Source organism: Halichoerus grypus, chromosome 13 (assembly GCF_964656455.1).
Source record: "Halichoerus grypus chromosome 13, mHalGry1.hap1.1, whole genome shotgun sequence".
Classification (NCBI taxonomy): domain Eukaryota; kingdom Metazoa; phylum Chordata; class Mammalia; order Carnivora; family Phocidae; genus Halichoerus; species Halichoerus grypus.
Window position 1 is genome coordinate 90221859 of NC_135724.1, and position 24056 is coordinate 90245914.

Consider the following 24056-nt stretch of genomic DNA (forward strand, 5'->3'; position numbering starts at 1 on the left):
ATGTCCTGACCAATCCCGCCCAGCCTAGAACAGCTGACGCACGCCTGAGAGCCCTACGCGGCACATGGAGCCTGGCCCGTGGCTGCAGCAGCCCCGCCAAGAGATCCAGTCTGGTTCCAGGCTCACGGCTGCAGGTGGCGCGTGCACAATCCCCACAATTCAGAGCAGGTGCGTGGAGTCAATCTGCCTGGGTTCAAATCCCACCTCTGCCCACTGCCAGCTGTATGACCTTGGGCAAGTCACCTAACCTCTCTGTGGCCCCGGCTTCCCCACCAATAAAACACAGCTGATAAAGTAAGAGCACCTACCTCTTGGGGTTGCCACAAGGAGTACACGGGTGGATGTCTAGAACACACTCAGCTCACAGCATGGCACAGACTCAATGCCCAGGCATCATCAGGAATTAAGTTGATGTTAATGATGGTGATCGTGGCGGACCCTCACATGACGCTAAGGCAAGCAGGTGGTCTGGAAATGTCAGCGCTCGTAACAAATACAGTATTTGCTCATGCTAGGTCCCGTCTGAGTGTGGTACTTATACTGATCCCTACAAGCGAAGTTTATTACTGCTCAACATGCCTGTTCCACTCCTTCCAGGCAGCCTCCCTAGATTGCTCCCTCCCCCAGGGCACCAAGAAGACATGCACTTCTTCATGTGAGTCTGTCCTCAATTCCTCTGCGTCCTACTGTAGTGAGGGGCAGGGAGAGCGCCCAAACCCCACGAACCTCAAGTCAGCACGGGAATGCAAGCCCCAGGCCAGCCCAAACCACAGCCTCTGCCAAAAACACAGGCCCCATCTGGCTGCATGAGCACACCCCAGAAAGTGAAGGGTGTTCCCTCCCTGTGGTCTGCAGGACAATTCCTCCAGGGAGGCCCAGGCACACCAAGGGCTCAGAAGGTCAGACGTCCCAAGACACAGGGCAGAGCGTGAAAGAACAGGTGTCAACACTGGCTGGGGGTCTGGGGCCTGCATGTGATAACAACACTGCCCCCAGCCACCCCCGCATCCCCTCTGACCCCGAAATGATGTAGGCGCAGCCAGTCTCCTCTTCCCACCAGACAGCTGGGCTTGCCACCCTCGGACACGCAGGGCCCCTTCACTTCTCAGGCAAGAGAGGCAGCCCCTCCGCAGCGGGGACTGAGGTGGTCCCGGTTCCCCAAATCAGGTGGGAAGAGCTGGTTAGAATGCAAGCCCCACCCCACCCGCTCCCGGAACCTGGTTTGCTCATCTGGGAAATGGGTCTAAGGATCATCAACACAGGACCACAGGCAGAGTGAGGAGTGCCCAAAGCGCCAGCAAACCAAAGCCACCAAAAGGGAAAGAGAAGATCTAGAAAGAAGAGGGCATTTTTAATTTCAGCAATGGGCTTGCTTTGTCTTTAAGTGAAAAACAAACATTTTTATTTTATGGTTCAGAATGGTTTCTGTTTGATTTATGGCCATCGTGGAAGGCATGACATAATCTTTTCAGCATTTACGCCTCTCGAGGCTTTGAGCCACCCTAGATTAGCCTCTCCCTGCAAGGGACATGCTGAGGAGACATCAGTAAATGCATAAAGCACAGGGGCAGCAGGGGAAGTCCCACTCAGGATGACCTGGACACTGAGGCAGGAGAATGGGAAGGATGTGGGCCCCCAGGTAGACAGCCTGGGTTTGAATCTCACTGGCTGTGTGACCTCAGGCAGGTCACTCAACCTCTCTGTTCCTCAGTTTCCTCATCTGTAAAATGGGGATAATAACAATCTCTCTGCTTTACAGGGGTTGGGGAAGATTAAATTATAACATGTAACGTGCAACGCGATTACTATTACAAACTCTGTTATTATTACTGTGATCTACGGCAATTTCAAAACTTGCGTAGGTTTTTAAACCCGACTGCAGGATGAAGACAAGTCCGCCTGGATCCCTGGCGCCAGGGGGGCCCCATCACCAGGCTCACTGGGAGCCCCGCAAGGCAGCGCGCCTCCCTCCCCCCTCCAGCTGGGGCAGGGATCACTGTCAGATGGAAGGAGACGCATGTCGGAGCCAAAGATTAAAAACAAGTACAATTATCGGGCAGGCATCCATCCATAATTATGAATTTGATGTAATTAGGCACCCCACTAACTTCATTACTTATTTATTTACGGGATTGCTTATTTAATTTACGGGCCTCCTTCCCCGAAAAGTCATCTTAGCTAACACCCCTCAGGCGAGGGAGGAGGAGGAGAAGACTCCCCTCTTTGTCCCCACCCCCATTCCTGGGTTTCTGTATGTCATGCTCATGCCTTGCCCCAAAAATACCTCCCCAGAAGGCCTGCGTGACTTTGCCCAAGACGACGGGATCACGCAAGGCCTGACGTTCACTCAGCAGTGCCGGTGGACGGGGCCTGACCCGGAAGGCATGGTACCTCCACCACACCCTCGCTCTCCGGCAGAAGAAACCCTCGGGGAAGAGGGGAGGTTCTGGCCCCGCCTAGCCATCAGTTCTTGGCTCGACCCTCCGCACCAGCAAAGACAGCAGTGCAACACATGGGCCTGGTCCTTCCCAGCTCCAAGGAGGAGAAAGAGCACTCAACTCTCGCAGAATGACTTCAGATAAGTCACCTGACCGCTCAGAGCCTCAGTTTACTCATCTATAAAATGGGAGTGTTAAGAACAACTCCCACAGCTAGCTAACCCTAAAAACCCAACTGCTGCCGCCCAGCATCCCCCTGGGTGTCGGCCAATGCAGTAAGGCAAAAAAAAGGCAGTTAGAGGCACAAAGACTCGTTGGCTTTATTCCTAATAGCCCCAAACTGGAAACAACCTCTATGCCCATAACTCATGAATGGATAAATGAGCTGCGGCACATTCATACGTGGGATATTACTCAGCAATAAAAAAGGAGGAGTTATTGATACATCCAAAGACACGGATGAATCTCAGGAACAGGCAGAAAGAAGCAAAACACACCAAAAAAAAAATGCATTCTTTATAATTTTATTATGAAAATCTAGAAGATTCTAGAACTTCTGCAGTGGCAGATCAGTGGGTGCTTCTGGTGGGGGAACGGGGATTCTTTTGGAGTAGATGGAAACACTCCGCGTCTTGATCATTGTGGTTCTTAGATGAATGTTTTCAACCGTCCAAACCCAGAGAAGTGAACCCTTAAAATGGATGTGTCTTACTCCAAATGAATTACATCTCAATAAGGCTAATTTTTGTCAACCACAACAGAGAAATACAGACATAAATCCAGCACCACTAACCCCACTCAGGTGCCCGGAAACTACTTCCCCACTTCCCGGTCAGGTCTGCGGCTTCCTTCACTGTCCACCCAAGTTACCCCCAAGGCCCTGATTTATGAGCCCTGGACAAGGAAGGTCAGGGTTGCATCCCAGATTTATCCCTTCCTTGCTGGGTCATTTAGGGCAAATCACTTTGCCTCTCTGCCTGTCAGGCTCCCCATCTACAAAAGCAGGGTTATAAATAGCACTCTCCTCAGAGAGTTATTGTAGAATAAAACGAACCGAGGTGAAAAGCACCAGCTGCAGCCCGTGGCATACAGCAGGGGCCTCATTATTGCTGCCGCAAAACTGATGAACGGGCAAGCACCAGGCCCGGTGTGGACAAGACTGGCCAGGATGCTTGCCTGCCCCCCACAACGCACACAAGACCCCCAGCAGACAAGACTCCAGGCCTAGGTAGCTACCCCCATCACTGAAGGCTCCTGGCTGCCGGGGCTCCAGCATTTAACTGATGCCTGGTGTCCAGAACAGGACAAGGCTCCTCGACACTCCACCCAGGACGGCAGACACAAAAGGACGGGGGCCACCCGTGGGGAGGGGCTGGCCCTGAGGGCGGCACAGTGTCCCCAGAGGTCATTTTGGGGCAGGAGCCGGCCAGCAGAGAGGACGTCCCCGTGGCGAAGGGCACCTTCGTGGCCATCACATGGACACTAACTGGGGTAGGACAAGGGTCACCCCAGAGCCCCCCATTTAGGAAAGAAAAAAGATAATAAAAGGATGGTAGGGACTGGGGGGGAGCTTCTGTGCCAGCTCACATGTGCCTGCCCGCCAAGGGCGGCCCTGCTCCCTGCTACCCTGTGAGTGATGGAGCGGGCAGGCGGCGCCTGGGAGCCATGGCAGGAGGGGGCGTCCCCCGGGCCCGATTAGAGGGCCAGCCGCAGGCAGACACGCTCAACTGTCAGCCCGGTCCTCCCAGCCCGCCATCAGAGGCACCATTAATTGCTGTCATTTGAGGGTGGCCTGTGGGGAGAAGGAGGGGGGTTGTGGGAAGGGGAGGGAAGGAGGAGGGAGTTATGGAGGGAGGAGGGGGAGGAGGGGAAGGGAGAGATGGAGGGGAATGGAGCGAGGGGCAGGGGGAGGAGGGGAAGGAAGGAAACCAGGGGGAGGGACAGCTTGCCCAAGGCAGAGAACCCCCATGTGCTCACCTCCTCCACCCAGCGGAGGGACGCGGCCCCGCCCAACCAGGGACAAAGCCAGTGGACCCGCTGCCCCAAGATGGAGCAAACGGGGTTCAGAGAGGTGTGATTCTGCAGGGCCGAGCCCCACGAACCTTCCCCTGTAATCTCCTAGCATACACACCTGCACACTCGTCTGCCCGCAGGATACTTGGTCCAGATCTTCTTCCCCAAGGTACCCAGAAAGCCTGGCTGCCCCAGTCCCCCACCTGCGATCAGCCTCCACCCAGACCCAAGCCCTCGCCCGTCATCTGTACACCACCACGCACCACACCGCAAGGGCAAACCCACCTGCCCCCTGCGCCCGGGCTCCCACAGCTCCCCCACCTGGGATGCCAGGAGCCCCCCTCCCCCGCCACCCAGGTCAAGACCTCCACCTGGCTTGGGGGTCACGTCCTCCAGTGACGTACACCAGCACAGGGCCTCCAGAGCCGGGCTCCCTGAGCTCAAGCCCTCCCCACCTGCATGCTTGGGGACATCACATCAACTCCCTGTGCCTTGACTGCCTCACCTATAGAACAGGACACAACAGTCCTCATCTCACGGGGTCGCTCCGTTAAATGAGATAATCCTACGAGGTGCTTAGAAGGGGGTCTCAGGCGACGGGAGTGCGGCGAGTGTTTCTGCCGCTGTCACATTCCCGTCCTGGACCTTGGTCCTCCCTGGCCTTCCCACATCTCCCCTGCTACCTCTTATTTCAGAAATGGCTGCTCCCCCGGCCCCGGCTCTGGCCCCACCAGACCACCTCAGGTGAGGGGCTCAGAAAGGCCCTCGAGCTGCCAACGGGAGCTGCGGGACAAAGGGTCCAGACAGCGCCTCTCTCCGCGCCCCCCCATGCCCCCCTCCCAGCTGCCCCTGCCTGTCCCCAGACAGGCCTTGTCTCTGGGCTGAGGAGCCACTTGGGCCCTGCCAGGGGGGCTCCTGGGACCCCCTCTGCCCCCTCCCCCATCTGTCTGCCTCCCTCCTTCCTCAGAGGTGATGGATCGCCCCAGAGGAGGAAGCTAAGTGCTTGCAGACAAAAAGCCCTTTTATCGTCCTCGGGTGGGCCACGGCATGACAAGCAGATAACTCAGCCATGGGAGGAAGGCTCCCCATTAGGCCAGTAAGGCAGATTGATGGAGGACTAAGAGGCAGAGGAGGAGGAGGAAGGGAACCACCCCCCCGGGGCAAGGCTGCCTTCCTTGAACTTCAGAGGCACCCAAACCTGGCTGGGCTCATCACCGTGGGGCGACAACCACCAGGGTCGCCCACACCTCCCCACCTCCAAGATGAGACCTACCGCATGGGGTGCAGGGCCCGGCTCAGGCAGCAGGCACCCTACAAGCCTGTTTATCCCTCCTGCTTCCTGGGGGGGAGGGGGCAGGGGGCAAAGAGAGAGGCCTGCCCCAAGGAAACCCCACCCATATCTCACATGGTCTCCTGAAAACCAAGAGGCCCATTCCACACAGCCTCGGAGCCTTCAAATGAGCTGTTCCCTCTGCCTGGGACACCCTTCCTCCAGAGACCTGCATGCTCCCTTCCTCCCCTCCTGCAGGTCTTTGCTCAAACATCACCTTCTCAAGTGGGACCACCCTGACTCCCCCCCCCAATTTGCAACTGCAACCCCCAGCCCACCCATACACTTCCCAAACCCCTTCCTCCGCTGGTTCGTCATGCCCATGCCCACAGGACACACTGTGCGGATGTGACTTGCTTACTATCTGCCTCACCCAGGGAGGACCGGATGCTGGTCCACCCTATTCACAGCTCCTTCTCCACCACCTGGAACAGCGCCTGACACACAGTAGGTGCTTTAGGAATAATTGTTCTGTGAATGAATATATTCTGAAAAGGAAAAAACCTCTTGCTAGCAGCCAGGTCTGAGTCAGAACATGCTGAGCCCTGCTGTGAGCCCAGCAATGCCCTCGATGACCCTGTAGGACACCCATTTTACAGATGAGGAAACTGAGGCACAGAAGTGGATTTGCGCCCAGGTCTGCGGGAGGCCTGCCTGCTGCAGAACCACCAGGGAAGTCAGGACATCAGCCTAGGGCTGGGTATCAGGAACAAGGACTGAAACTCCCCCTAACTGCCTCTCAGCCTCAGTTTACCCCCCTATGCAGAATGGGGCTGCACAGGGGACCCCAGCTGTCCCTCCCAGGTCCCCACCTACACCCAGTATGGCTCTGACTCGGGGGGGAGGGACAAAGCTGAGAGGTGCTTGGGAGCCCAGAGTGCCTGATCTCAGCCCTGCCATGGAAGCCGCCAGTCAGGCTGGGGGCTCTGCCGGCCGCTCAGCCCCCCTCAGACCCTCCTTAGGGGCCAGGCCCGGCTGACGCTCCCTCCTCACCTCCCAAAAGAACACCTCTGTCAGTAAGAGTTAAAGAAAGACAGGGGAACAGTGAACAAGCACTTACCACCTGCTAAGCACCACATGCTTACAGAAGCCCATGCCCCATCTCTGGAGCCTCAGCAGGTGGACCCGTGCTCAGTGCCACGGAGCCACGGAGTCACGGAGCCAGGCTAGCTGCCAGTTCTAGGAGGCCACCCCGACTGACACTCCTTCCTCCAGGGCATGGGCTGGGGCTGGGTGCTCACCTCGTGACCCAGGACCCCCTCCCCACAACCCCTCTGGGAGGCATCCTCCACTAGGTCTCCAAATCTTCCAACTCTCGGGGAGGGGAATGGAGTGTCCCTGTCATGCCCACCAGGGTCTCCCAGGACCTGGCCTTAGTCTTTGCCAGGTCTGGGTCAGCAGGCTGTCCTCCCCAAACCAAGCCCCATGACTCCAGGGATGGGGACCAGGCACAGGGAGAAGGGGCCGTGGATTCAGCTCCCTCTGCGACAAGTCTCCCAGCTGCTTAAAAAAACTACAAAAACACAGAAATCTTGGCAACAATCCACTCATCACCAATCCTTGGGGGCCGGGGGGGCGGTGCGCAGGGAGATATGGATGCATCCCCATTTTATAGATGGGAAAATTGAGGCACAGGGTGGCAAAGGGCCTTGCCCGGAGTCACGCAGATTATAAGTGGCCAAGAGAGACCTGCACGCAGGCAGCCGGGCCCCAGAATCCCGGCTCAGGAGCACTGTGCCTCTCCTAGTTAAAAATCAGTGTAATACAAAAGACACTGTGCACCAGCCAGGCCAATGTCCGAATTCCCAGCTCCAAGCTTTTGTCCACCATGCATGACCCGTTCCTGGACCGCCTTCCCTCTCCCTTGACATCCCAAACCCTGCCTGTGCCCATATGACCCCTCCCCAGTCCCCCTGGTGTGGGAGAGGCCCCGCCGTCCAATGTACCAGGTGGAGGGCAGGCAGTGGGCACAGACCTGCCCAATATGGGCCTTAGTCTGCTTGCTGCCAAATGCGCATGTTGGGGAAGAATCTGCCAGGTTCCCTGGGAGGGTCAACAAAGGGTTCAAGTCCCAGGTCTTAGTTTCCAGCTGAGACTCAGGACAGGTGACCCACCTGTGCCTCAGTTTCCTTGTTTGTAAAACGAGGATGGCAGCCCATTTGGGGGGGGGGGCGTTGCTGTGAGACCCACACAGGGAAAGGACTAGCTGTGACATCAGCTTGTTGAGCACCTGCTCCGTCCATGCCAGGCTCTGTTCTAAGCTCCTTTCGTCGTCACTGACACACTATGAGGGGACACTGGTGGGGCCCCCAGTTTACAGGTCGGGAAGTGGAGGCAGAGGGAGGTGCAGGGAGTTGCCCCGGGGCGCCCAGCATGAGCGCAGCTCTGCCAGGTTTGGAACATGGGTCCGCTGTCTCCCACCGGTACCACGGCCATGGAGGCACATGGGTGTCCAGCCCGAGGACATCCTCCAGCACCCACCACCCCAACACGTGGGCCTTTCCACAGGCCTCTCCCTCCCCATGCCTGCGGCCACCTTCACACCACAGAAGCAACGTGCCCATGAGCCCCACCATCCCACACCCACACTGTCAAGGACCGCCCCTTCTCTCGGGCATCATATCCCATCCCCAGGGGCCCCCAAGTCCCCCAAGCAACTCTGGGGCACCAGATCCCACCCCACCAGGTCACACTGGGCCCCCAACCCCATCCAGCAGGAGGAGTCTGGCTTCCCCAGAAATTCCCGCCCCCGCCCATGAGAAGGTCCCGGCAAGCTGAATCTGCTGGAGACAGAGAGTGGGGACAGCCATGAACCTACCAGAAACGGCCTCCAGCAACGCCGAGTCCTCAAAGAGCCCGGGAGTCCTGCAGGAGGAAAATACGAGTCTCGTTAGTAAAAAGTCAGCAGCCTCCACACATGCGCTAAGTATGGCATGGCCACGTCAATGTGTGGGTAGGGATGGCGCGGCCCACTGGTCTGTGCCTGGGGCGCTGGATGCGTTAGGCCAAGCACTTCCCCGCCACAGCCTGGCGAGGCGGGCACTCTACCACAAGTGACAGAGAGGGACACTGAGGCTCAGAGGATCAAAGTCTCCTGCCCCCACCCCCGCCAGACCCCCGCCAGGAAGTCACAGAGCTGGGACTCCAAGCTGGGCTGTGTGGTTACAATCAGCAGGGCCACCAAGGAGCTGGGGGCCCAGAGCACGGTGTCACTGTGAACCCCCCCATGAATTTCCCAGAGGGCCCTGTGAACACGCGGGGGACCCCTGAAGGAGCGCACCTGCTATTCTCACTCAAGAATTTCCGCATCACCATTCAAAGTCAGGAACAGTCAGGTGGAAACTCGTGTCCGGAATATATAAAGGACACCCACAAAGAAATAGGAGAGAGCCAGTCAACCCAACAGAAAAACGGACCAAAGACTTGACGGCACTTCACAAAAGTCAATATACGAATGGCCCATGAGAACATGAAAAAGTGCTCGATTTCACTCATCATAGGGAAAGCGCAAGTTACAGCCATCAGGGGCCACCGCACACCCACCTGGAAGGCTAAGATTAAAGACAGACAGACACCAAGTGTCTCGTGACCATGGCATCCAGCAATCCTACCCCTGGGCCATTCCGCAGGAGAAATGAATCCACAGCTCACAAAAAAACTGAGAACAATCCAGCCATCCACCAACAGGTGCACCCCAGAATACCGCTCATCCCCAGTAACATGTGACAAAGTAGGGGCGCACACAATCAGGGGCAGGGACCTCGGGCTCTTGTGCCGAGCACCGACACCAGGCTCAAAGGGCTCTCCGCGGCTCCATGCGCCCTCGTTCCATGCACACGATTCTGGGAAAGGCAAAACTCAACTCTCACGTGTAGAGAAGCCCACAGAGGTGGTCACCCCAGAACAGAAAGGAGATTCCTACAAAAAGCCAGGATGCTGATCACCCCGGGGGCCAAGGCGGGGGGCGACATGGTGTCCACTTTATAATTATTCATTCATCTGTACCCATGTGTTTTTGTGTTATTGTGTTAGCTTTTACACAAGAAAAAAAAATGTAAAGAAATAGTACAGTGAGCAGAGCACTGGACAGAGAGTCCAGAAAGCTGGCTCTGGTCCCACTAACAGCTGTGACCTTGGGCAAGCCCCCAGCAAGCTCTGAGCTCAGTCTTCCCATCCAGAAAATGGGCCCACTCCCCACGAATGCTCCATGGTAGGCTCATACGCCAACATCTCAATATCCAGTGGGCCTTCCAGGACCCCCTTCTCCACCCGTGCGAGCGGGGACGCCCGCTCTCACAGAGCTGGGGACAGCTCCATGCAGGGCTCGGGCTCCGCAGCCCGGCTCCCTGGGTTCAAATAGGGACTCTGCCCTTCCTAGCTGTGCACCCTTGGATGAGTCGCTTTGCCTCCCGAGCCTCAGTATCCCCATCTCTGAGGTGAGGACAGTGGTAAATGCACGGGCCTCAGAGTGCATGTAAAATGCTTGCACGGCACATAGTGCTCAGTTACCGCCGGGCGCTACCATTACCCCTACCCACGGGCTGGTGGCGAAGCTCCAGGAGCTTCAGATCCCAAAGAGCCCTAAAAGGGGCAGCTGAGGGTGGCTCAAGGGGGACAACCCCACCCCATCTTTTCATCCCCTTCTTTTTTGTTGTTGAGTTTTTTTTCATTACGATGCCCCCAGGCTTGGCCCTTGGTCCTGCCATCTACAGAGGCTCCAGAGACAGGCCCCCCGCGGGAAGGCTGGGAACACGGAGGGCCCAGGCACGTCCCCATAGCCATCCAGAACTAGGTTCCCAAAAGCCCCGTAAAGGGCTCGGGCAGGGTCAGGCCCAGTGGGCGCTCTCCCCAGGCCACAGCTGGGGGCCCAGACCCCATCTTCTGTGCACCTTCTCCCAGCTCCAGCCAGTTCCTCTGCAATCCCCAGACACAGAGCACCCGGCAGCAGGGGGTCAGGACCAGCCCGGCCCGCCCCAGGGTGACACGGCCCAGGGGGGGATACGGGCCATCTCCCAGCAATGACTGAGCAACACTCAAGTCCAGAGAGCGGTTCCCAGCCCTAGAGAATTCACCCTGGCTTCCCAGGAGAGGACACGGGTGGGGGGGCGAGAGCAGAGGACCAAGGGCTGAGGTAGCAAGGAACTTGGGGCCACACGTGCGAACTCAGGGAGACACGGCTGGTCACAAAGAGCCCGGCAGACAGCAGCTTTACTCCCAGAGCGGTGAGACCCTCAGGAGGGTTCTGCATGCCCGGAAGGCACAGGCTCCCACTGGGATTTGGAGAGAGCACTGTAGCCGAGCAGTGGAGGGTGGAAGCCGGGGACCAAGGGGAGGCTCTGGCACTAGCCCCGGAGGGTCCCGGGCAGAGGCCGGAGAAGGGGATGGGACGGAGCACCCCGCAAGGAGAATCCACCAGGCAGGCAGGGAGGGAGGGAGGGAGCTGGGTGGCCAGCTTGGACAGGGGTCAGGGAGCCCTGGTCAGCTCTGGGTAGGGGAGGGAGAAGAGGAACAGAGCCCCCTGCACCCTGTCTGTGTTCCAACAGCTCCTCACGGGCACTCGTGTAATCCTCATGACCCGCCAGGACCTCTGCTTTCCAGCCCAGGCAGCTGAGGCTCAGAGAGTGGAGGTAATTCACCCAAGGTCACACCACCAGAAAGTGAAGGAGCTGCGATCTGAACACAGGATCACACCCTCTGGGTCTTGGGAGCCAGAACACGAGGCAGGGCAGCCGGGAGGCCGTTGCTGGAGTTCCCCCAGCATGGACGGGGCTCGCACCTCCCTGGACAGAGCTGCATGTCCCCAGGACCTCCCTGTGCCCTGGGTCCTCTGCCCAACAGCCTCGGGGGCCCAGCCATGCTCCACACCCCTCAGCCTCACCCGCCGTCTCCCTCATGCCAGTGCTGACACACTAGTTCACGCCCGTGCGCACACTGGCTCACTGCCTCATCCCCTCACGTGCTCTCACCCTGGTCCATGCTCAAGGGCACCTCGAGCTCGCTCACATCCGTGAAGGCTTCACTCACTGAGCGCGTGGGGGGACTGGGCGCCCTTCCTCCTCCACTCCCCTGGGCCGCCCTGGGCTGGCCCAGGCCACAGATGCTGAGTTCCAGCCCCTTCCTGTCCTCCTCTTCTCCCAGGGGCTGACCAGATTTGTTTCCCGGCAAAGCAGATCTGAGGAGGGCTCCTTCTCCCAAACCCACCGCAACTCCAGCTCAAGGACATCAGTGAACCCCAAGGCCCATGGGCTGAGACTCGTCCCCCCAGCCCCGCAACAAGCCCCTTCAGGCCTCTGCCAAATACACCCTCGCTCTCCTCCTCTGCCCTCCCAGAAGGAGCACAAGCACCACCTTTTCCTCCTCTGGGAAGCCCGTCCAGATCACCCCCGCCACAGAGGCTGGCCCAACGTGTCCATCTGCCCCACTCAGACAGGAAGCCACCAGCCCAAGGCCACAGAGCCCAGAGAGGACAGAGCCAGCCGAATTCAAACCCCAAGGTGGCTGTTTCACTTCGACCAGGACACCGTCACCCTCCAGCCAGTCCACAAGCTTGACAAAGCCCCTGCACGGGGATGCAGCCATGAACACAAACGCCCAGGGCTCCAGGGGACACGGGCACGCCCACCCACACCCACCCCCCCCCACAGGCGCATCAGTAAATGAACAGGGTGACTTCAAAGAGCAGTGACGGGCATAAACCAGAGAGAACCTGCAATGAAGGGTGTGGGGGGCGGGGCAGGGATGGTCTCCCCAGGAGGTGACACCGGAGACCGGGGCTGTAGGTCTAGGAGCAGCTGGCCCTGCAGAGATAAGCAGGAAGGGCACTCCAGGAGGAGGGCACAGCAAATGCAAAGGCCTAGAGGTGGGAACCAGCTAAACTGGAAGCAGTCAGAAGGGCCAGGAGGTGGAAAGCCGGAGGGAGAGGGCTCCTGGGTTTTATCTCCAGGGCAAGGCCACAGGGCTGGAGCGGCACACTGTGATCTAACACAAAACTGAGTAGGAACAGTGTGAGGCAGGGCTGGTGAGGACAGGTCTAGGTCAATCCCCGAGGGCTTCTTGGAGGTAGCGACCTCCTGCCCAGGCCCAGTCTCGGGCCTCCTCCTGCACTGGAGTCTCTCTTAAAGTCAGAGCCTAAGGGCTCAGCCTCTGGGCCAGGTAAGCATCGCTGGCTGGACTCCAACACCTCCAGGCTTTTCCCACCAGGCCCCACCGTGGCCACCCAGGGGCAAGTCCCCAACCCTGCTGGCCCCTCGAGGCCGTGGTGTGACGCCAGGCCTTTACCCCCACCTGCTTCCGGAGCAGGGGGCTACAAGCACCCACCCGTGAACACACGGAACAAATCCTCTCTCCCAACCCAGCCTCCTCCCGGCCTTCCCTGCAGGGGCAGCACCGTGGGCAGGGCCCCGGAAGGCACATTTTCGAGGTGTAGGAGAGAGAACAGGTGTTGACAGAACACCCACAGTGCCCACAGACAATGGGCGAGGTGGGGCCGGAGGCAGTCCTGCTCAAGCCACTTGTCTCCCTGTGCCCCATCTGTAACCCGAGGGGTGGGCACAGTGTCCCCACCCCCCGTACGGTGTGGTGCCCGCTGAATAAGCCAACACAGAACAGCGCACAGCACGGCATCAGTGCTCAGAAAACTTACCGTCACAGCAAGCACTTTCACCGCATCCCCCTGCTCGGGGCCTCAGAGCAGTGATCCAAGGGAAACAGGGAAAGGGAGAGAGGACCCCTGTCCCAAGGGTCTCAGCTGGAAACTTACGGAACAAGGGCTAGAACTGGACGCTTCCTTGACTCTCCTAGGATGCCAGCAAATTTCTCCCGAATGTGCTCATTTCACAGTGAGGCAGACTGAGGCCCACAGTGGACAGGTCTGTGCCCGCGGCTTGTCCTGGTACAGATGAGAGCAAGTGGTCTCTCCAGAGATCTCCTACACATTCCTCAAAGCCCAGCTCCATCATGCCATCTCCCCTCCCCCTGCCCCCAACGGGTAAGCCTTTCTGGACAGTCCAGGCATGTTCTGGCCCTCGCTGCCACCCCGCCCAAAGGCTCTGTCTGGCCACCCCCAGAAGACCCTGAGTCCCCCAGGAAAGGAGCTGATCCATCCCTCCCTGAGGCCACAAGTCTCTACCCAAAGCCAGATGCAGAGTGGGAGGCCCAGAGTAGAAGAAGCTGGGTACACAGGAGGGGCGCACACACAGTAGAGTCAACACCATGGGGTGCAGCCGATGGTAGGGCTGAGAGAGGGCCTGGCACACAGTGGGCCCAACCAGCTCACAACAGACCCAACCCAGCGTCCAGTACACAGTGGGTGCATCATGGGGCTACGCACACAGTGGGGCCCTGGGTCTGCCTTCTGTCTTCCACCAATCCCCTCCCCCGACATACAACCCCCCCCCACCATGCACCTCCCACACCCACCAGAATCCCACCATGCGTACAAGCCCTCTTCCTCCAGGCAGCCCTCACTCCTGCAACATCCAATCTGACAGCAGCCACAAAACCAACAACTAATAATAACAGTGTTCATAACTAACGCTCAGCTACTCAGTGGCAGCCCCAGGCCAAGCCTTTACTTACTAAACTCCAACAACCCTTCCAGCGGGTTCTTTACTGATGAGAAAACAGAGACCCAGGGAGGTTGAGTCAGAGAGTGGAGAAGTCAGGATAGGAGCCCCGGCAGTCTTAACCCCTGCACCGGGGCTGAGCATCAGGGATGTCACGGTCAGGGGCAACCTGTCCCTGTGTTCGCTCAGACTCTGGGCCGGGCAGCACGGATCCAACTTAATCCTTCCTGCAGCCTCTCTCTAGAGCTGCTGCTGCCCAGCTCCCCGATGGACAGACTGAGGCTCCAAGAGGGGACCTCACGGCCGGCTGCCACGTCCCTCCGTGGTCCCACGGTCAGGACAGACACACAGACTGGGACCCTACAGGAGCAGGGGCGACGACTCACCGGCAGCAACCCGGCCCCCCAGGCACCGCCGCCTGGCCAGGGCAGCCGCAGGCAGGGCTGGGACCAGGCGGGACCCTCAGGGCCGGTGCTCAGCGGGGAGATGCTCCGCCTGCAGGCCCCGCCTTCCCATTTCCAAGCCCCTCAGCAAGCACGGGGCAAGTTCTACAGAATCGCCCAGAGCCCGGGGACCACTGCGGGGCCTGCCCCTCCGAGGAAAGGGAAGGGGTGCCCATGCGAGCCTCCATATGGTCCCCAACAGCCAGCAGTGGGAGCCGTGCCGGACAGCTCTGCAGAGGCCATCAACGAGGCGGGCGCTGGCCCCCACGGAGCAAGCATGACCTCCAGAAGCGGTCCCTGCAGGTTGGATCTGGGGGCTTCAGGCACCAGGCCAGGGCCCTGAGGCCTTCTGGGGTGGGAGGAGGCACAGAGGAAGACCTAGGGGAGCCACCCGGGCCACCTGGCATATCTCGTCGCATCAGGTGAACAGGGGCCCGGGGTGGGCCGTCCCCACCGCTGTGGTGGCCAGCAGCCCAGACGGCCGGAGTGGGAGGCGGGCTCCGCGGCCCTTCCATTTAGAAGCCACTGGGACATTTCATTTTCCTTCTCAAGTGACAGCTGGGGCGTGCCGGCCCGTGGCGGCTCTCCTAGGAGCTGCAGAGAGGCAATCACCGCGAGTTGTCCAGGTCTCTGGTTCCCCAGCGGCCTGTGGCAGCCAGCAAACACTGCGAGCGACAGGAGGCAGGGACACACGCGCGCCAGACGGGGCCCTCCCGCCAGGACGCCGGCGGCCACAGCCAGGCCAGGGGGTGTGGGTGGACGTGGACAGGGCCTTGGGTAGGACAAAGAGGAGGAGCGGTGGGGGCCCCACAGAGGGGGACGCACGGCTCCGTCCGAAGGGGGACAGAGCCCATCCAATGGTAGGGGACACAGCCCCACTCAAGGGGCCCCAAGGTCCATGCAAGAGGGGCACACGGTCAGGGAGAGAAGGGAGGAGCAGCCCTGATGCGGCCCTGCACACCCCCGGCCCCCAAGTCCATCTGTCTGGGCTCTCAAGAGAGGCCCGCACCAGCGTCGGGCAAACCACCACACTGGTCGCCCTCACAGCAACACCCCCTCGGCAGACACCTGCTGCCAGGCTCTGGGCCATCTTCACAGCCCGGCAAGGGGGGGCACGATCCTGACCTCATTTCCAAGATGGAGAAACCGAGGCCCAGAGAGGTTCGGCAGCCCCACGAGACTGCACAGCCTTCGAGGGGCAGGGGGAGGTGGGGAGATTGGAACCTGGGCATATGCTCGGCCACCCCATGCTGTGCCCTCGACACCCCCAATCTGGCCCCAAACACGCTTCTCTGAACCCTCCTGCCCATCTCCTCGCTCAGGGTGTGGGGCCATCTTCGGGGACAGCAACCGACTGGAGAAATCAGACGCCAGGAAGGAGCCGGAATATCGACTGTTTCTGGAGGGAAGGGGGGGCAGGCGGGGGCCCAGGCGTGTGGCTTCGGCAGCCTGGCTCCCGGCCAAGCACAGGCCAAGGCAGGGCAGGCGGCGCAGACCAGGCCGGGAGGGCCAGGGGCTTCCCTCCAGGCCTGTGGAGGCCCCAGTGTGGAGAAGCCATCTGTCCATCCATCCGTCTGTCCACCACCGGCACTGACAGCCCCCGGGGACCTGGAGCTCCCCTTCTGAGGGCTTCACGGTGCCAGGCACACTGCTCGGCCTCTGTGCCTAGTAACTGGTTAATCCTCACAACCACCCTATGGCCCTCCCCATTTTACAGATGGGGGCAATGAGGCAGCGAGGCAAGAAAGCTCCCCCAGGCTTCCCACAGCTGAGATTTGCACGCAGGCATCCGCTATAACCACACAACATTACCTCTGCTGGATACCCCAGCCCAGAAGCCCCCTGTAGGGCAGGAGACAAGAGAGCAGGCTCTCTGCATGGGGTGGAAACTTCCAGAAGCCTCTGGATGCCCTTCAGTGGCCCCCTCGTTGTAAAGATAATTCAGTCTCTGCCCCTTCGAGAGCACAAAGCAAGCACCCCAAGATGTTAGCAGCTGGGTTCCCCCCAGAGAGGCTGTCTGCCACTGGATCCTGATGGTCAGCTGGAAGAAAAACCGCTGCAGAGCCTTCCCTGCCTCCGGCCCCAGGCTCCCCCCACCCTGGAGCGGGGTCTGGGCCATTAGTGGCTGCAGGGAGGGGCTGGGGGCTGCCTGGGAGAGCAGGGGTGTCATAGAGCCATCGATCGCCACAGCAATTAATTGTCCAGGTCAAGAGACGGTGAAAGAGATTTGTCACCCGGGGCCCAGGGGATATTCCAGGGAATCCAGCAACCCAGGGCAGGCAGGACGGTTCCCGCTGACGTGGTCCTGAGAACGCTCAGGGTCCTTGCACTCTTCCTCCCTCTGTCCTCAGTCCCTCCGTCCCACACCCTCTCCGGGCCTCCCTCTGCATGCTCCCCACTGGCCTGCGTGCTGAACAGCCCCAGCCCCAGCCTCCGTGACCTATGCACCGGGAGGGACCACACAATCCTTGAGGCAGTGTTCACTGCACAGACAGGACAATAAGGCCCAGCAAGGGAGCCCGTACCCAGAGTCCCTGAAGCCCGGGGCCTGGCCTGACACCTGGATTCCCCCCAGGTTCTAGCTGGACGACTCCATGCTCGTGGCTCAACTTCTCCGAGGCTGTTTCCTCAGCTACAAAACAATAATAACCAGAGCGGCAAAAATCAGGCTGGCTGAGGCTCAGACTCCAGCCCTGCCATTCTGAAAAGCCTGAGGAAGTCACCTTGCTTCTGCAAACCTCAGTTTCCCCACCTATAAAGCAGGGATGAGGCCAGGACTACTCTGTAGGCCAGCACGTTGCACCGTTCAAGCTCAGGTCAGGGGCTCAGGGCAAGCTTGCCATTGGGCCTCCCCAGGGACCGGAGCTCAGCCCCCAATCCTACTCAGACATCAGTCAACTCCCCCAGCACCTCGGACACCCACCCTCAGCGCCGGGGCCCGGCCGGGATGAGAAGACACAGAGCACAGGATTCCGTCCCAGCCTCCACAGCAGGACCCGGTGGGAGATGCAGGCTCAGTGGCCACCACTGATTCACCCACTGGGCTTGGCAGCTGGTCGTCCTGGAGAACAGAAGGGCCCTGACACACACACCCTCCACCCAGGTCTGCCATGGAGAGGATGGGTGAGGTGGGGACAGGGCGCGGGCCTCCCCCGAGAGCCTCTACTGGCTTTTAGCCTCTTGTTTCTGCACCAAATCCCTCCACACACACCCAGACCTGTGCGGCCCCTCACATCCACTGATCGATGTGAGAAACATCAATGAACACCTCCTTCCATGCCCCCACTACACAGATGGGAAAACCGAGGCCCAAGGAAGCCAGCGAGGGACGGCCTCAAACTTGGTTCTTTCTGACGGCTCCCATGAGCAGGAGCTCAGCTCAGGAGGTGTTCAGAAGCCCAGGTCACTGGGGCCAGGGGCAACACTGAGTCAGACCGAGAAACTCAGCGGAAACTGAAAACAGCCCAGGGGGGCCCCCCCGTGCTCCCCAGAGTGAGCCACGCTGAATCACAGCACCCAACGCTGTGCCGGAAAGTTCCTGCTTCTGTAGCCGCGGTGGGGGTGGGGACAAAGAACAGCCACTGTGCCTGGGGTCCCTCTCAGGGCCCAGGAAGGTGCACACCGGCCCCGGAGCTGCTGGATCCCACCCACGTGCACCCCAACCCAGGGCTCCCCAGGGCCCCTCAGCCCCAGCAAAGCACTGCCCCTCAGGGGTGTTCACAGCTGGAAGGCAGGCAGGCAGGCGAGCCCCACCCCCGCACAGACCTCTACCACTTTCCTGGCTGGGCTCAGTCGGGACAGGCCCCAGACGTGGGGACGTCAGACCCAGCCCCAGGTTCCACTGCTTTCTGGCTGTGTCATCCTGGGCAGGCTGCTTAACATCTCTGCGCCTGCCCCTAGCCTTTGAGGTAGAAAACTCTCACCTCCTGGGGCTGACTTAGAGACTCCGTAAACGGTGCCTAGTATATAGTAAGAGCTCAACAAATACATGTCTGTTTCAGCTCCCAGACTGGTTTTCTAATGTGGTGAAATTCACGTAACATAAAATTAACCATTATAAAGTGAACAACTCAGGGGCGCCTGGGGGGCTAGTCAGTGAAGAGTCTGCCTTCGCCTCAGGTCACTATCCCAAGCTCCTGGGATCGAGCCCCATATCGGGCTCCCTGCTCAGCGGGGAGCCTGCTTCTCCCTCTGCCCTCCCCCTGCTCATTATCTCCCTCTCTCAAATAAATAAATAAAATCTTTAAAAATAAATAAAGTGAACAACTCAGCAGCACCGATGACATTCAGTGTTGTGCAACCACAACCCCCACCTAGTTCCAGAACATCTCCTGGACCTGAGAGGGAAGGGAGCCCCCTGCCCACGGGCGGTCACCCCCCTCCACCATGCCCCCAGCCCCCCGCTTCAGCAACCACTCATCTGCACCCCGCCTCTACAAGTTTGCTTGTTCGGGACATTTCTTATCAACAGAGTCACACACCGTGTGGCCTTCTGCGTCTGGATCCTCTCACGCCACATCGTGTTTGCAAGGTTTGTCCGCATTATACATGTACCAGTGCTTCATTCCTGTTTCTGACTGACTAGTATTCATTGTATGACTAAATCAATAATATGGTTTTAAAGTAAGAAAAATAAATGTTATAAATAATACAGAAACGCAACACAACAAAGTACATACATACACACACATAGACATAAAAGATTTAAAAATCCATCAAATTATAAAATAAGTAAGCGAAATGACGGTAGGGGATATGGAATCTGGTCAGTGGGAGGAGCCCACTAGCCAGAGGGAGGGGACGGTGGGAGCCCCAGGGCTGCTGTCCCCTCCCTCGGGGGCCTCGGGCCTCCCTGGTCCAGGCCCTGCTGTGCTGTGCAACCCAGGGCCAATTCCTCACGGGCGCTGGGCCTCAGCCTCGCCATCGGTAAAGAAGGGCACTGGGAGGGATGCTTTCAGGGGGAGCTCCCACCGCAGCAACCGCATTCCCAGTGCCTCCAACTGGCTGTCAGCCCCGGGGGGGCGGGGGGGGAGAAGCTACAGCAGCCAGGCTGTGGGAACCCCGCAGGTGTGGGGACACGTCACCGATGCAAGCTGACGGCCGCCCCGCGCTGGGAACAGAAACGACGAGCAACTCTGGGATGCCCAGTCACCCTGCTCGGGGGCACACTCTGGGCCACAGTAATGTGGATCCAGCACGGAAAGGGGACCTAGGTCTGCCCGGCCCTCCCCCGCCCAGAGCACAGCCTGGATGCTGAGCTCCTGAGGCCCGACGCCAGGTTCCGGCACTTTGGGCCAGATCACTGTTCCCTGCGGGGGCTGCTCCGTGCCCTGTAGGATGTGTACAGCATCCCTGGCCCCTGAAGCACCACCTGCCCCCCCCCCCCGCCTTGGGACAACCGGAAGTATCTTCAGCATTGCCAAATGAACCCTGGGGCCAACATCACCCCGCTGACCCCATCTGCACCCTGACCCCCTCAGAGCCTCTCTCCCCGGGCAGGAAGGAGAAGGCACCAGTCCGGCCGGTTCCAGACAGGCTGGAAGCCTGAGGGACAAGGGCCCCGTGTCCAGCACCCGTCCTCCCCTTCCCCCCACATCAGGCCCATGGAGACCTGGCCCCGGCCAGGCTCCATCTCGCTGCCAAGGGATCCATCCAGCCGTCGACACAAACCGACCGAGCCCCTACTATGCGCCGGCACCGTTCCAGACACGGGGGGCCCAGCAGCGGACAAGACGGACACAGCACCTGCTGCCTGGGAAGTGACCTCTGACGTGGGAAGGCCACCAAAAAGGGGGGAATAAAGCCACCGAGGGGCTTCACACTCACTACAGACAGCAAGTGGGGAGCCCTCCCGAGGATGACATCTGAGCCCAATGGCAGCAATGGAGCGTGCCAGGCAGCGGGCAGCAAATGCAAAGGCCGGGGTGCGGAGAGGGGCGAATGCAGCAGGCGCCGCCCAGGCCCCGGGGCCTCTGGCTTTATCCTCCAAGGAGGAGGCAGGGCCTGCAGAGCCGGACACGGAAGAGTCTCCTCCTTCAGACAGGGTCCCTCTGCCTGCAGCATGGAGGACAGATCCAGGGGACAAGAGTCGATTCAGGCGCCAGGGGGAGGCTACCGCACACATCCAAGCCAGATGGGAGCCCGGTCTGCCATCATTGGTTTCGTTACTATGGATAGGAAAGCGGAGAGGGTCTCCGCGGCGGGGGTCCCACTCCCCCAGCACATTATGGTGAGCCAGCATTACCCTGACTGCACAAAGGGCCTGCAACAAAGTGGTCATCTGACTGCTGTTACTATCACCGTTTTCTTGTGGTGAGGGCAGAGGGGGTCTTGGAACATGCCAGAAACGTACAGGGGCGATCACGGCGGTCCTTCGACGGCCACTCAGCCGGGGAAACAGGCCCACGCCACGAAAGTCATCCTCCCCACACAATTTTCAAATGACCCGGCCATTAAAAAAAAAACCTGCCAGAACCAATCCAAACACTTGCCTTTATTTTTTTTTTAAGTCACTTTCATATATTTCCGGTACCGAAACCTTTCTGAGCTCACTTCTCTCAAATCTGCACTTACTCATTCTGAGTGGGAGCCAGAAGCATCTTCCTTCCATTTCCCTTTATACTACAACTGGGGCATTACACTGATTTTTCTTGTTGTTGTTAATTCTGTGTAAAGTCAAGACTGTATGAAGGAGGAATTTCAGGGCCCAAGAATAAAAGGGGATTTCCCACATATATACTGCAAATATTGTTGGCGGGGGGCGGGGGGTCAGGATGCTGTGTGGCCCTGGGAAAGGTAGCTGACCTCTCTGAGCCTTAACAGCTTGCCCGTCACATGGGGAAAGTGATGATCGTTGCTAGCTCACGGGATTGAAAGGGTCCAATGAATTACTGTGGCATGTGCCCGCCCCTCTTAGACCAGCATCAAAAGCACACAGTCTGAACATGCAGCTGAGGGGGCTGGAGGCAGGTGGGCCAAAAGCCCCCAGCACAGGCCCCAGCTGGGCAAAGAGTGGAGGATAAAATCCCAAACTCCCTGCCTGGGCCAGGTGGCTCATCGCCTGCCTGGCTTTCATCTCCAAGAGATAAGCCGCCTGCTCAAGTTCACGTTCAGGATCAAATGAACCCACTTAATCGCCTTAGGGATCTCCACTGAGCCAGCTCCTTACAGGCCTGGGGAGGAGGACAGCTGAGCTCCCGCCCACCGAGACCCCCACCCGCACGGCCAGGCACAGAGAGGATGCCGTGGGCACTCCACCAGCACAGCCTACCCCTGCCCAGCTGGCTGCAATGACCCAAGGGCAGATGCCTGCACACTTGGCCTTCAGAGTCTATGCACACATCATCTGCCCACCGTCACAAAGCACCTACTGTGTGCCGTATGCCTGAGCAAAGAACTCCCTAATCCCCACGGCAGCCCAGGTCAGTGCTACCACAAACACCGGCTCTCCAGGTGGGGACATTGAAGCCTGGAAAGGAAACAGCCAGCCCAAGGTGACGGAGTTCCTCATGGGGTCACCTGCAACCCTCAGGACAACCTCTGCCCCCATCTCATAGAGGGGGGAGACTAAGGGAGGAATGGGGCTTAAGTCACCACCATATCCCAAGGCCAAGCCGGGGTGAGTGAGCAGAGTGTCCAGCTATGCCTGGGACAAACAAGAAGGGGGGCCGCCTGCCTGCCTTGTTCCCAGACGAATCCTAGCACCTAGGACAGCTCCCAGCACACAGTAGGTACTTAACGAAAGCATCCGAATGAAGAAAATCTACACGCTGGGCATAGACTCCAAGGAAAACTGTCCTGGGGCTTCTCTGCCTACCAGACAGTCCTCTCTGAGGTCCTATCATATACCACAGGGGTCCCGGAGGGGTGACTGTGCCCCCGCCCCAGGGCTTGGTCCTGCAGTCATTTCTCGTTGTCACAATGGGGGGGGGGGTACCATCTACTGGGTGGGCAGAGACCAGGGATGCTGCTCAACACCCTCAAATGCACAGGACAGCCCCTAGATCAGAATTATCTGGCCCAAATGTCAGTAGTGCCCAGGTTGAGAGACCCTACTGTACTGCATCCCTTCAAGCATCAACTGAGCACCTACTGTGTGCAGGGCTGCACAAAAACCCTGCAAGGAGATGAAATCATGGGGCTCTGAGGGGTGAGGTTCCATGAGCCATGTCCCACAGCTACGGCAAGGCAGAGGCGGGTTCCAGATCCGGCTGATGCAAAGCCCCACCCCGAGCTGCCAAATCCCTGCGCGATCCCTGAGGATGCTGACCTGCTGGGTCTGGAGTGGGGGCTGCAGAATCCCCATATTTCACTGCTCCCGTGCCCCATGGTCACTGCAGGGCAGCAGTGATCAGAGCTGGTCCTTTTCATCAAAACCCACGTACACCAAGATGCCAACACTCCCTCTCCGGGGGGTGGGAATGTGGTCGGATTTTTTTATGTGCAGGCTTTTTGTTTCTTAATTTTCCAACTTACAGAGAACACGTTTATTCTGCTTCTAAAAACCAAAAGTCTTTTTTGTAAGGCAGCCATCAAACCGCACACCCCACCCAAGGGCTTAGCCGTAGGGAAATCCCACCCCCAAAGCAGAGAGGGTCGGCCAGTGCAGCCCCCCCCTCCCCTGGGGGCAGCGCCTACTGGCAATGTCTGGAAAGGCCACAAGCCGAAGATTCCAATCCCAGGAACACATGGAGGAGATGGGACGCACGTGAGCACCCCGAGGCACTGGGAGAAGGTCTGTCCAAACGCCACAATCAACTCAAGTGGCATCCCGGGGAATACACCAATCATATGTCACATATCCCCATGACAAAATACTATCTCTACAGAAGTTAAAATCCACCAACTAGATCGAACTGCACCAACATGCTGCAAAATCCTAATTTTAAAAAAATTATAATAGTAATAACGACAGCTACCCGGTTTTAAAACACATCTAGAATGTAGGTACTGTTTCGATCCCCGTTTTACATATAGGGAAACTGAGGCACGGGGAGAGACAATAATGTGCCCGGGGCCTCACAGCTGGTAAGAGGCCATGAGCAGTGTGGCGGGGGGAGGGATGGGAACCCACAAGCCATCAAAATCCCTGCGTGTAGTCACTCTGCTCCACCGCCCGCCTAAGCAAGGACAGGAAATTACTAGCTTGAATTATATAAAAGCTGTCGATATTCGACCACTTTTGACCTATAAAACTGGCAGAGTCCTACGGCTCACCTTAATAGCAAACTGCAGAGCAGGGCCCACAGAAAAACACGTCCGTGTGCAT

At 58.8% G+C, this 24056-nt stretch overlaps 1 protein-coding gene across 20 annotated transcripts in view; it reads right to left on the reverse strand.

Annotated features, from left to right (window-relative positions):
- NCOR2 (nuclear receptor corepressor 2) overlaps positions 1-24056 on the reverse strand; it is a 211888-nt gene that overhangs the window by 173662 nt on the left and 14170 nt on the right. For 19 of the 20 annotated variants that reach the window (XM_078061099.1, XM_078061098.1, XM_078061102.1 and 16 more), the window contains exon 2: positions 8600-8646. The gene's annotated coding sequence lies outside the window, so the exon portion shown is untranslated. Of the gene's footprint in view, positions 1-8599; positions 8647-13540; positions 13562-24056 lie in introns of those variants that run through there. The other variant, XM_078061093.1, reaches the window with a different exon arrangement.